This window comes from Ursus arctos, unplaced genomic scaffold (assembly GCF_023065955.2).
Source record: "Ursus arctos isolate Adak ecotype North America unplaced genomic scaffold, UrsArc2.0 scaffold_15, whole genome shotgun sequence".
NCBI lineage: Eukaryota > Metazoa > Chordata > Mammalia > Carnivora > Ursidae > Ursus > Ursus arctos.
The window spans coordinates 31,552,430-31,567,017 of record NW_026622819.1 but is presented as its reverse complement, the minus strand read 5'-3'; the positions used below and the strand labels follow the sequence as shown (position 1 = coordinate 31,567,017).

Genomic DNA, 14,588 nt, shown 5'->3' with positions numbered 1-14,588 from the left:
GTGTGTGTGTGTGTGTGTGTGTGTGCGCATGCACACACATGCCAGTTCAGTCGCTTGGTAACCACATGGTAACCACTTCATTTGCCCAGACTGAGATTTAAAATATATCTGAGTTTTAAAATAAAATACATTTGAGTTTTAAAGCTTATATTAAGCTTGTGGTGGATTAAAAACAAAGTATCAGCCTGATACTTTTGAAAAAAATTAAACTATAGGAAACTTTGCCTATAACGTGTGAATAACCTAGAAATCATTATCTGGAAGTGGATAATAAACAGATGCATTAAAAAAAAATCAGTTTTCCTCTGAGGTTTAGGTTTTCAGCTGGGGGTTGCTCCCTAGAGGACATTTGGAAACGTGTAGAGAAGGGTTTTGATTGTCACAAGGACTGGGGACAGCCCTGGGCGTTTAGCGAGTACAAGGCCAGAGATGCCAAATAATCCTCGATGCATACGGGACATTCTGGCTTAATGAAGAACTCTCGCATCATCATTCCAACAGCAGCCCTGTTGAGAACTGATGGTGTCCCTATTCTTAATAGGTATGACATATGGGAAATACTAGGAAACTAGACTGGATAATCTTCTTTTTTTCTTTTCCAGCGCAGACTCGGGCCAGTAAAATGAACTAATTAGGAAACAAATTACCTCTTCCTAAAATTATAGTTAACACCCACTGTAAGCAATTGGTAATTTAAATTCTCAATGTTTGTGCCAAGGGGTTCGATGATTTTATGTAAGGTGGCAATGTACTGGAAACAGTTTAGATCTTATTGTAGGAAAATAGTGCTATTATCTAAGAAAACAAAAGATTTCTTGTAATTTCAAGTGCTCAAAATTGGGACAACTGGAGATTTAATCACTTTGGACCTGAAAAATAGGATTTAAAATTAAAGTTGAACCTGGGAAGAGCCTAGACATCATTGTTTATATCAATGATGGAATAAACATAAGAAACTCGAGAAACCTATACAAATACCAAAGAACAGGGTAAAATAAGCTATGTATTTTGTTCAGCCCTGGCCAACTAAACATTTTTGTCCTTTGTTTTCTCCATCAAGAAGAGCTATGGTTGGATTCATATCTTTTTAAATATTTCATCAAATGTTTAATTTAATAATTTTTAAGTTGAACAAATAATTTTTTTCAAGTCCATTAGAGCACTATTCCCTAAAGACAACATCATTTTATTACATTCTTTTTTCAAGTTTTTAAGATGTCATTCAGCTGTGATAATGACCCAGGCTCCAGTTCTTTCTTACTGAACTAAAACCCATGAACATCTTGGTTAATCTCGTATATGTGTAGATGTGTTTACTTTCATGCAACAAGTCCCTAGCTTTAATACCTGTTTAACATAAAAAGATCTCTTTTGAGCTTTCAAAAAAAATTTTTAATCTTCTGTGGTGCAGCTGGGTTTTAGTTGTGTATTTCTCTGTTTTCAACTTCTTGAGTTATTGCTGGAAAGCAAAGTAGATAATAGTTTTTAATTACAGTTGACCCTTGGGGCACCTGGGTGGTGCAGTAGGCTAAGCATCCAACTCTTGATTTTGGTTCAAGTCATGATCTCAGGGTCCTGAGATCGAGCGGCCTCATGTACTCAGCGGGGAGTCTGCTTCTCTCCCTCTCCCTCTTCCTCTGCCCCTTCCCCCACTCACACTTTCTCTCTTTTTGTCTCTCTCTCTTTCTCTCTAAAATAAATAAAATAAATCTTTAAAAAAATTACAGTTGACCCTTGATACAACATGGAGTTAGGGATGCCAAACCCCCACACAGTTGAAAATCTGTGTATAATTTTTGACTCCCCAAAAACTCCACAACTAACGGCGCACTGTTGACCATTGACCAGAAGCCTTACTGATAACATAAACAGTCAGTTAACACATATTTTGTATGTTATGCATATTATATGCTATATTTTTTCAGTAAAGTAAACTAGAGAAAAGACAATGGTGTTAAGAAAATCGTAAGAGAAAATCTCCAAAAAACTTTCCAATATATTTATTGAAAAAAATCTGCATATAAGTGGACCAGGCAATTATAACACATGTTGTTCAAGGGTCAACTGCATTTGAATTTTGGCTATGTTTAAGCTATTACATTACAGTTAATTGTATTACACTTCAGTTCTGTGTTAGAGAAGTCTTTGACATTATCTTAAATAATCCTCATAACAACCATCTAGGTTCAGTGCTATTATTCCCAAATTACAGCATCAAAGCACTTACATAACTGGGTCCCAAGGTCTAACATGTGGAAAGGAGCCTTCTAGTCAGAAGCTCTTCCTGTAACACTATATATTCTTCCTATTTTCATTTAAATGTGATTGCTTCATATTTTAGCTAATAAAAACATTAAATAAAATCATGAAATTACTACACTGTTGAAACGTGAACCTAAAAAAATTTTAAATAAGGGTCAGAATCCTTTTTCGTTCCATGTAGAATAAAGAAATTCATAAAATTTGACATTATAGGTCTCCTTTGGGACTTTAGGCTCCGCGAGGCAATGTAAAAATAATGGTTTTCAAATTTGTTTTATCTTTCATCTTTTGTTTCTTTTGATAATACATTAGTAAGAACTTTAAATCAAGATTTGGATGATACTATAAATATGTTCTAAAGTGATCAGGAGAATTAAAGCAATTTAATTTTTTGCTTATGAGAACCATCCCTCGTGGTGTTCTTTGTTTTTTAAAAGTCATATTGAATTTTATTTTTTTATTTGTTTTTTGTTTTGGGTTTTTTTTTAATTTCTATTCTTTTATTTTTTAATTTATTTATTTTTATTATGTTCAGTTAGTCAGCATATAGTACCTCATAAGTTTTTGTTGTAGCATATTGAATTTTCTGACTTAGTAGAAACTGTACTTTATAGAAAGAGATGTTAACATCTGTGGTGAAATATTTTCTTTTCTTTTTTTTTTTAAAGAGTTTTTTTATTTATTTATTTGACCGAGAGAGAGAGATAGCCAGCGAGAGAGGGAACACAGGCAGGGGGAGTGGGAGAGGAAGAAGCAGGCTCCTAGCAGAGGAGCCTGATGTGGGGCTCGATCCCAGAATGCCGGGATCACGCCCTGAGCTGAAGGCAGACGCTTAACGACTGAGCCACCCAGAAGCCCCTGTGGTGAAATATTTTCTTACATGAAGTCTTAAATCTGATTTAAAAGTTTTAGGCTGACAGTTTTTATGCTTGTTTCTTTTTTTAAAAAAAATCATTGTATCTGTCACAGATAAAAGATTGACGAAAAAAGAAAAATTGACATGCAAATAGGAGACTTTGTGTTTTGCTGAAAACATAATCAGAGAAATGGGAGGGTAGCTAGAGGTTGAAATAAGGGTAATTGTTTTCTTTTGGTTTGGTTTTAAGATGGGAGAAATGGGAGCACATCTATGTGTTGATAGGAGCCATCCAACCGGGACAGAGAATTTGGTGATTAACAAAGAGAAGGGAGATATGTCAGAGGAATCTTCCTGATTCAGACAGGAGCAGCAGGATCTGGTACACTTAATTCCACTTCGGATTTCTAGGAGACAATGTGGAGCACATCTCAGACTTAGTCCAACTGAGGGGAGAGAAAGTGTGAGTATCTTTTTACCAAATCCCCAGCTGTCCAAGGCTGAGGACTACTCCAGGAGCATTAACTCTCTGGCATTTCTGGCTTGACTCTTGCATTGGCTGATTCTTCCCAGGGTCATCAAAGGGCCTCAGGTAGGGAGTAGCAGAGATTTCATGAAGCAGGATTCTGTGTGTAGAGGTGAGCTATGGGGCTATGGCAGGCCACCCATAGCTATTGTCACACCCACACTCTAGACAGGAGATACACTAAGTAATAGCAGTCATGTCTAGTTCAGTACTAGTCATACTTTTCCCAAAAGAGCTTTATAAATCAAGAAGAACTTAAAATACATATATACCAACTGAATTCAGGACCTTCTATTTAAAAGCTTAATGCATTATTATGAAGTCCTCTATAAGCTTAAAAAGGCCAAGAACAAAAATTTCTTTAACTTAAGTGAATAGTTATTTGTGACATCTGTAATGCCACAAACCAAGAGAAAAACAATGTTCCCATAAATCATAAGATATGTTAACATGAAAACCATCCAATCCGTTTATTTTTTTATGAGACTGACGTGCTACCTACTGTGATAATGAGGCACCTTCCATTTATTATTTTATTTTTTTTTTTTTTAAAGATTTTATTTATTTATTTGACAGAGATAGAGACAGCCAGCGAGAGAGGGAACACAAACAGGGGGAGTGGGAGAGGAAGAAGCAGGCTCCCAGCGGAGAAGCCTGATGTGGGGCTCGATCCCAGGACTCCGGGATCACACCCTGAGCCGAAGGCAGATGCTGAACGACTGCGCCACCCAGGCGCCCCTCCATTTATTTTTTTAAATGACACTTAGTCTAGTTAGTGGTTTGCCTGAAGCTTGAGCAACTTCCGGCTCCATCACTCTTGGATATATTGGACTCAAAGATCATTCCTTTTTCTGTTGTGGGTAAAATATGTTACACTTTAAACAAACCCACTTAACAGCCTTCACACTTCTTTGTCTGCTGTCCTTAATAAAACCAGGCTCTCTCCTGACCTTTCCCCAGTAGTAGCTGCTACTTACCAGGTTTACCAGAAGGTCAGGAAATAGAAGTTGGTGTCCTTCCTCTCCTGCACTCCTGACCTCCTACCTTCTTCTTCTAGACCATAACTCCTGCTTTTCTTCTAAAATTCTATCTTCTTCTGGGGATTAACTCAGCCTCTAATCCCACAGATTAATTTTTAGGCCATTCCTTTTCTCACTTCCCAACGGAAACCTCCCTGATTCCAGACTCTCTGCCCCTGCACCTGCCATCCTGTCCTTTGCCTTCGTTACACTGTTAATGATTGCGATTATAATAAAATTACAAATTTATCTATATATATTTACTGTCGATACTTTAGATGGCCCTCTAAATTCCAGCAATTTACGTTTTTAAATTTGATTCTCATGCAAACTAATTTTATTCCAAGTTTACAAATGAAGAAAGTGAGGCTTGCTACGGTTAAGAAACTTGCCAGTATCATGCAGTTAGAAAGCTGTAAGCCAGTCCAGTGTCAACTCAGGTAGCCCAACTCCAGAATTTGCCCTTCTACCCACACTGCTTTACTGCTTCCAGGGTATTTTAACTTGTTTTCTCATTATTGTTTATCTTCTTGAATGACTCTAGGCTTTTGAAAGAAGGGATCATATGTACATTGCCACCAACCTAGGTCCTAGACTCATGCTCGACAAAAAACTAGCGTCTGATTTACATTTGCTGAGTAAATGAATGAATAAACCAGTTGATACACAATTCTGTATCACAAACTAACTATAGGGGTGGTTGATAGGTTGGTGGTGGGTCAGTCATTTTATTTTCCTGTGATAAAATCAAGCATATTGACTAAAACAGAATCACAAAAATAAACTACTTCATACTAATCCATAGCACCTGCGTGTAGATTTCTATTTTTGAAAATTGTCATTTGCACGTAAACATCTCCATTTAGACTGGATGGAAAAAGGCCAGTTTCAATTAATGCAGTATCCTTAAAGGGATAAAATTGTATTCCCCAAATGTATATTGCAATAAACCAAGACAATAAGATTTGCTTAATGGATGTAAATAAATAAATAGCTTTTTCAATAAATTTTTTCAAGTATTAACACATATGCCAAGTGTTCTAGAGAATGTAAAAGGAGAAGATCTAAACTTTGTTCTTAAGTACTTTACAATCTAGTTTGATATATGAAACATAAGGAACAGACCAAGAAAATGTCTACTCAATGATATTTTATATGATACAGATTATGACGTTATAGATATTCTGAACTAGAACTTGTGCTTGTGGGGTGGAGAGGTCAAGAAAGTTTAGGGGAGGAAATGCGCTTTGGTTGAGAGAATATAGGCTCTTTCTGAGTGGGTTGAAGGGATTTTAGGCCAAGGGCAGGGAAGGATAGAGAAATAAGCAGACAAGTGGGGAGTTGGAGAGTACAGCAGCAAGGCACATTGCTTGCCATGAAAACTGTTTGTGATAGGAAAGAATCACAGTGCTCTGTTAAAAACCAGCTGGCTGATGGAAGAGAGTGACGGCCAAGCTGAACATTTAGACTCAACATAAGAGAGCCATTGTGGATGAAGAGGTTACCAGGAAATGAAACCAGCATTATTTTAGAAGGATGAAGAAAGAGCAGAGGCTGAAAGTAGAAAGATCCACTAGGACACAAACATAGTTACTTAAACATGAGGTAAAAGGAGCCTGGATTCTAGTTAAGACAGGAGGAATCAGAAGGAATAAAGAGATATGAGAAAACCCATGGAGGCAGAATTGAAAGGGCCTGTTGACTGACTGGGCATACGGGTCTGCCAAAAGGAGGAGATAGATGGTGACATCCAGGTTGTAAGTCAGGAGAACTGGAAGCTTTAGACACACTGCTCTAGAGGTGACTGAAAGCATAAACATGGGATTTCTGAAGGCTTTTGTAAACACGAGAAAGAAAATGTAAAATCTTAGCTAGAAATATATTTGGGAATAAAACACAATATACAAATTATTATTTTACATAAATGATTATTGAAAGATTTTTTAAAGATTATAGAGAGGTTTTTGAAAAATTTCTTAAGTAAGGAAACATTCTCGTTGCAGGTATGTGCTGACTATGGAGGAATTGGTATTTACCTGCTAGAACTCAGATGTACCTCAAAAATGTAACTTTGTTTTCTGTGAGTTCTTGCCTTTCTGCCCCAAACTCAATGACTGAGGAAAAACATCTTAAATTATCAAATTAGTATTATTGTGCAAGGTAAACATTCAGTCAGTTCAAAATTTAAATTCCCTATCAATATTGGCTTTTGCTCTGTCATAAGATTTCTATTCTACCTTCTGTGTTTTAAGATTTATCCAAATACTCATAGAGGTGGTGGGGTGGAGCCTCTAATCCAGACTATCATTTCACACCATACTGGCTGCCACTGTGATGGGCTTTGTCGTACTGACTTGCTCAGCGCCTACCACTGGTATTCATTTTGAACTAGTCTTTGCATTTGGTCTTCTAAGGCTTTATGCAGATACTCACTATGAAATGTGTTCCTTGTCATAGTATCTGCTCAAGGCCTTTTCTGTTCTGTCAGTTTTCTTATTATCTTCTTGTTACTCTCTCTAGGCACACAAGAGCTATGGAGACCACAGATAGGCTTCCCACAGCTGGTAAAATGATCCCTACTCCATTTACTTCCTCCAATGCTGCTGCTTTCTTGTTGACCCACCATATTGTTTGTGGCACCATTCTGAATCCAGGGCTTCTCTGCAAGCTTTGTAATCTTTTCAGACCATGTCCAGGGTATCAGAGATCAAGGTCTATTATTTTTGGATTCCCCACAATGTATTTGGATATGTTTTGCTGTTCCCTGGGTTTCAACTCTGGGAGAGAGAGTGGTACGAAGATTTAGTGGTGTACTAGAGTCAATTTATTTATCCCAGCTCATGGAAGTTCAGAAAGGTTGCCGGAGAGTTGTTAAACACAGACTTTATTTAAAATTAAATTCTATGAACTTGCATTTAAGTTAATTAAAAACAAAGGTAATAAATACTCCAAATCATCACATCCTAATGATCTTAGTACATTTTTACTGATTTTATTAGCATTTTACTAATAAAATAGACTTTACAAATACCTATGTCTTTGAAGTCACTTATGTATATTTTCTCTTTCTAACTCTGCACTCAATAATATCAGAGTCATAGCTTGAAATTGTCCGTAATGTGAGTATTTACAAACAGAAACTGACAAATGGTACAATTGTTAAATGTTTACCGGCACACCACTACTCAGGAGGATCTCTTGCCTATTTACTTCCTTAAACTTTTCATCTCTTCTTCTCCTCTTCTTTTCAGTGGTCTAAGGGTTTTATTACTACTGCTTCCTGTGTGACAAGACCTGCTTTTGCATCTTCCTCTTCTACTGGGTCAAAAAATTTAATAATGACGTTTATTATTTATTAATAAAGAAGGGCAGGAGAGAGCCTAGATTTTAAAAACATATATTATCCTTATTGCTTGACTACTAACTTACTTTCCAAACTCTGTCTTTGTAATGACAGATCTCATCCAAGACTCCAAATCATCCCAAACTCCAAATTAATACAGTTGCATTAGTAAGGATTTATTACAGCAACAAGTAGTAATAAATTGTCTATCTTGAGTTCTGAATAATTCACAATTGCAAATGTGCTTCTATATTTTACTACCTTGGCATTCTTGAGTTCTCATAACTTTCCAAGTTTCTCATGGTAATAAAGCTGATTTAACTAGTAATTAATGAACAGAAGTAATTGTATTCACTTGGCATCTTGAACAAATGGAATCACCTTAGTACAGCAATGTCAAAGCAGAGGGAGAAGATTTTCTGTGCTTCTTTTTCCACAAATGGTATGAAGGAGGTAGAAGATTGCTTCATTAGTCACTAATAATCATTTATAAAATTGGAGAAACCACAGGCTAATGAATCTTTCAGCTTCTTCTAGTTTCTACACTCAGTCCTAGACTAAGTCTCTATTTTCTTACTCTGTTGATTAAATGGCCACTTTGCCAGATAGAATTTAAAAGAACAAGCATTTGGGAAATATATTTATTGCCAAATTCTCTGATGAAATGATTCTAGTTCCAGAGTAATGCAACATTTTCCAAACAAAAGAAACTTAGAATTATAAAGTTTCACTCTTGGGAAAATACTAGAACACCCCCCTCCCCAAGAAATTAAGGGAAAGTGGAATTTCTGTTATGGAGACATGGAATCTAGTTACTTTGGTACTATATTGGTACCTTGCAATTATATAGTGGTATTGTTGGGGTTTTTTTACCTTAATTCTTCAAAATAAATAATGTAAAGTTTACCGGAAGGATCATTCTTGAGAGAGGGCATTATGTAGGTGATACTGTTCACCTAGTTTTGCAAACTCTGGCTACCAAAACCTTGACTCTAACGGTTAGGCAGAGCCTACTTATCCAGGTATCACATATAGCAATACTTGAAGGTTTTAATTTAATCTCAAGAATTTATCGAGAAAACAGAAATATTTGTGGTAACAACTGAAGCAATATTCAGTGGGGATAATGCTGCCATATGTGTATGATAACCAAAAGAGAAAAATAAATGAATTTAATGAAAGAATTAACTAAACTGGAAAAGTATACATTGATCAGGTTCTCATACCACCTGCCGATAACCCCGCATAGTTAGAAAAAATGATCTGATCGCATCTGGATTTGTCTCACAGTGATTTTCTTTCAAATCTTGTAAGATACGAGAGCTTTTTTCCTTCTCATCCCTTATTAATAACTGCAATTATTTCTTTTTGCCCATGCACTCACTTAGAAGCAACGGAGTGTTTATTACAGTTCTGCAGATGTTTGCCTCCCTCTAAAGTGCTCTACAAAAAGCTAATTGCCTACTTTTCTGTAATAGAACAAACTGCATCTTGTTTTAGCTCTATGCTGTTTTCTTACCTAATCGCTCTATGACACTCATCCCTCTGCCATGATGTAAACATTCCACGTGGGAAGAACTTCTCTGGCCATGCAGTCAATAGAAAGCATTACATCTTCCTTAGAGACCTGAGGTGAACCTGAATCTATCACATCACATATGGTCCCAGTGGTCTTTTTGTAGACAATTGACCACGCAACAATGGTAGCAATAATTTAATCCCTCATTGCTTAACTATTTCTTGTTCAGTATCTTTTATGCCATAATTTCCCTGCAGATCTGTGGGCTTATTTACTTTTGACAATTCTCCACACGAGTAGGTAGAGCAATTATCATCTCCTTATTTTATAGATGAGGAAACGGAGCCCTAAAAATGTTAAGTGACATGCCGGAGGTCAAATAAGTGGTGACTGAGCTATTATTAGAAGACAATCTTCATATGGAGAAATGGTTATGATATATCATCAAATGAATTTTAAAAATACAGAAAATGGAAAATGCATATCGAGATTATATGCATAATAAAATATTAATTGAAAATATACACATATATACATACAAGAAAGAAATACTGCCAAAAAGCACATTTTATAAATATCAAATAGGCGTTAATAGATACTATGTTTACAGACAGTAGCAGACATGGTCCGTGCCACACTAGAACTAATAATCTAGTGAAAGAAACAAATGCTAATCAAATAAATACAAAAATAAATCTATAATACCACATCGTGGAAAAAAGTGTAAACAAACAACAACAAAAAACCAAGGTGCTATGAATAGCATCTAATTTAATATAAATGAGGGTTGATTAGACTCTGAAGAATTTAATTGAGGCAGAAAACAGAAAGATGACTAGGAAGTAGCCAGGTGAAGATGTTGGAAGATTTTTTTTAATTTATCTTTTTACCTCCTGACTTTCAAATTTCTATAAAACACAGATGTTACTTTACCAAACAGAATCTGTGCCTTTGTGACTTTGATTCTCTCTCTGGCAGAATACTTGCTATCAAACCAAACCTCCTCAAAAAACAACTCTAAATGCTGAAATTACAAAGAATAATAAGGACAAGAAATACTTAAGCAACAAAGGAACCCAAGAAAAGGAAAATCCACTGTAGTAAGAGAAATTCTCTGCCACTTTTCCTTTTAAGGACTTTTCTGATATGTGAGTGCTGTGGGCCAGAGCCCTAAAAAAAGCAGCAGATCAGAGCTTTTGCTACTTTACAGTGCTGGGGGGAGACAAAAGCTCGGAGGATGTTGAAAATAGATGGAAGTCAAGGAATGGGTACTGCCGTTGGAAGATTTTAATGCACTTCTCAACAGTGACAGAACAAGCAACCAAAAAACAGTAAAGACCTGAAAGATTGGAAGGACACTCTTAATAAATTTGGCCTAATTGAAATAGATAAAAGACTACAAAACTTCTTCATACACACTTTTCAAGTGCATGCGAAACATTTACCATATGCTGGTAAATGACCATATATTGAGCCATAATGCAAGTCTCAATAGTTTAGAGGGATGAAGATAGATAAACATAATTGCAAACAGCAGTGGAATTTAGCTGTGCATAAGTATTCTAAAATAGTTGGAAGCAGAGGGCACGCATGCGCAGTGGGGTGGGGAGGAGCAGGGACCTGACCGCAGGATGCGAGGCTGCCAGAGAGCCAAGAACCCAGCGGGCAGCGGGCGTGCGCACCATGCAGGGAAATCAGGCACCAGAGGCTTCAAGAAGTCAAGCCCTAACTGCAAGCTCAAGGTGTACCTGGGCAAGCGGGACTTTGTAGACCACCTGGACAAAGTGGACCTTGTGGATGACATGGTGATTGTGGACCCCGACTACTTAAAGGACCACAAAGTATTTGCGACCCTCACCTGCACCTTCCGCTATGGCCCTGAGGACCGGGATATAATAATATCCCAGAATCTGCCCTGCTCTGTCACTCTGCAGCCAGGCCTAGAGGACACAGGGAAGGCCTGTGGAGTAGACTTTGAGATTCGAGCCTTCTCTGCCAATCACTAAAAGCGAAAAGCCACAAAAGGAGCTCCATGCGTCTGGTGATCTGAAAGGCACAATTTGCCCCAGAGAAACCAGGCCCCAGCCTTCAGCAGAAACCACCCACCACTTCATTTCTGACCAGTCCCTGCACCTTGAGACTTCCTTGGACAAGGAGCTGAACTACCATGGGGAGCCCCTCAGTGTCAACGTCCAGGTCACCAGCATCTCCACCCAGACCGTCAAGATCAAAGTGAGACAGTATGCCGACATCTGCCTCTTCAGTACTGCCCAGGACAAGGGTTCTGTGGCTCAGATAGAAAAAATGACCAGGTGTCACCCACTTCCACGTTCTGAAGGTGAATACCATAACCCTGCTGCTCAGTGACAACCGGAAGAAGCATGGTCTTGCCCTGGATGGGAAGGCTCAAGCACGAGGACACCAACCTGGCTTCCGGCACCGTTGGGAAGGAGGGTGCCAACAAGGACGTGCTGGCAATCCTGATGTCCTACAGGGTCAAGGTGAAGCTGGTGGTGTCTTGTGGTGGGCATGTCTCCGTGGAGCTGCCTTTTGTTCTTATGCACCCCAAGCCCCACGACCCCATCACCCTTCCCGGGCCCCAAGACAGCTGCTCCTGAAACAGACGCCCCTGTGAACACCAACTGTGCCACAGATGATGATATCGTGTCTGAGGAATTTGGCCGGCTGTGGCTGAAGGGGATAAAGGATGAGGACTACAGATCAGTTGTGCTAGAAGGGGGCTGCAAGGAGGGGTGGGGGTGGGGAGAGAGGGAGGGTCTCAGCCTCTCTGCCCTCCCTCCACTCAGCAGCTTCCTCAGCCAACCTCCTTCCCTCCCTCGCCCGTCACCTCCAGACATGCACTGAATCCATCTCCTTGAACGTGGGCATTACTTTTTTGACTCCAGCTGTGCCTCCTCAACCCCCCAATGGGTCGCAAGCTGAGTTCAAACCTATAGTTTTGGAAGGGGATGCTGAAAAGAGGAGTAACTATACAGAAAGTAGGGAGAAAAAACTCCCACTTTCGACCTCACACCAATAGCCACCCCCCCTAACACACACACTTCCTCCCTTTTCCTTCAAGAGGAGATCCTCTGGGGGGGAACAAGGCCAATTCTTTGTTTCTGAGCATAAAGAAGAAAATAAATTTTTAATAGGAAAAATAATAATAAAATATTTGGAAACAAGTAGTACATTTCTAGGTTATCTATGGATCAAAGGCATAATAAAAATAGATATTAGAAAATAATTTAAATAAGAAATGCAACCTATCAAACCTTATAAAATAAAGTGAAATCAGTGTTCGAATGGAAATTTAAGAACTTTAAAATGTATGTGTTAAGGGGGAAAAGGCTGAAGACAAGTGATATAAGTTTATTAAACATTTTTTAAAAATTTAACCTAAACTAAATGAAAAGAAAATGATAAGGTTAAGAGTAGAAATCAATAAAACAGAAGACAAACACACTAAAGAGAAAATACACAGACCAAAAATTAGAGCTTTGAAAAAACTAACAAAATTGAGAAACCTTAAGACACAGAGAATAATTATTAGTTATAAAAATTTTAATAGGAATAATTTTAAAAGATACTAGCTTTGAAAAAACTAACAAAATTGAGAAACCTTAAGACACAGAGAATAATTATTAGTTATAAAAATTTTAATAGGAATAATTTTAAAAGATACTAGCTTTGAAAAAACTAACAAAATTGAGAAAACTTAAGACACAGAGAATAATTATTAGTTATAAAAATTTTAATAGGAATAATTTTAAAAGATACCACTAGAGAGCCTACAGAATCTAAAAATACCTTAGAAGCATATTTTGAGCAACTTTATGCCAAAAAAAGAAGAAGAAGAAATAGACAAATTACTAGGAAAAAAACAAAACTTAACAAAAATGCCACAATTGAAGAAATAGATAATCTAGAAAGTCCTATTTCTATTAAATTGATTGTATATTTTATTAAATCCTTTACTCCTTAAAAACTCAGATTCGTATTGGACTTACTGGTAAATATTTAAAAATAACATCAATCTTAAACAAACTCTTCCACAATATAAAAAAAAGAGCAAACAACCTCTTTAATATGGCCAACCTAAGTTTAACACTGAAATTTGACAAACACATTTCAAGAAAGAAAAATTACAGGCTAATCTTTCTCATGAACATAGAGACAAAAATCCTAAATATATACTAGCAAATCAAATACAGGTATTCCCAAAATGCACTTCCTCTCAAAATGCAATGATGATTTGAGATTCAAAAACCAATTAATGTCATCTCCAGATGCGACACTGTCAGACAAACCCAAAGGGGTGAATATTCTAAAAGTAGCTGGCCTTTATTCTTCAGAATTGTCGATGCCACTAATGACAATGAAAATGTAAAAATCTGTTCTTGTATCAGGGGAGACAATGATGACTAAATGAAACGTGATCCTGGGCTGGATTCTGTACTGGAGAGAAAAAAAAAAGCAATAAAGAATAATATTGAAACAAGAATAATGAAATATGAAAAATGTAAACTATATACTAAATGAAAGCACTATAACAATTGCTTCTCAATTCGGTAACTATATTGGATCAACGGTAGACTGGATACAAACTCATAGAGTAGAATGGTGGTTGTCAGGGACTGAGGGAAGGGGGTAATGGGCAGCTATTAGTCAAAGGGTACAAAGGTTCAGTTATACAAGATGAATAAATCCTAGCGGTCTGTCCTACAAAGTCTACAGCATAATGCCGTAGTGAACAATACAGTATCGTATACTTAAAATTTTGCTAAGAGAGTAGAACTTCTGTCAAGAGTTATTATCACACACAAAAAATAAAAATGAGTGTGGGAGGAAACTTTTGGAGGTGATGAGTATGTTTATGGAATAGATTGTGGTGATAGTTTCACAGGTGTATACTTCCAAACTCATCCAGGTGTAAACATTAAATACATACAACGTTTTGTATATCAATCCTGCTTCAATACATTGGCTTAAAAAAAGAACAGACTCGGTAAAATGTGAAATTCCTATGATGGGATTTATCTTTGTGCTCCTTCATACTTCTA

At 37.2% G+C, this 14,588-nt stretch overlaps 1 pseudogene; it reads left to right on the top strand.

The window, feature by feature from the left end:
- The first annotated feature begins 11,156 nt into the window (after positions 1-11,156).
- On the top strand, positions 11,157-13,953 carry LOC113260758 (beta-arrestin-2-like; annotated as a pseudogene).
- The last annotated feature ends 635 nt before the right edge of the window (positions 13,954-14,588 follow it).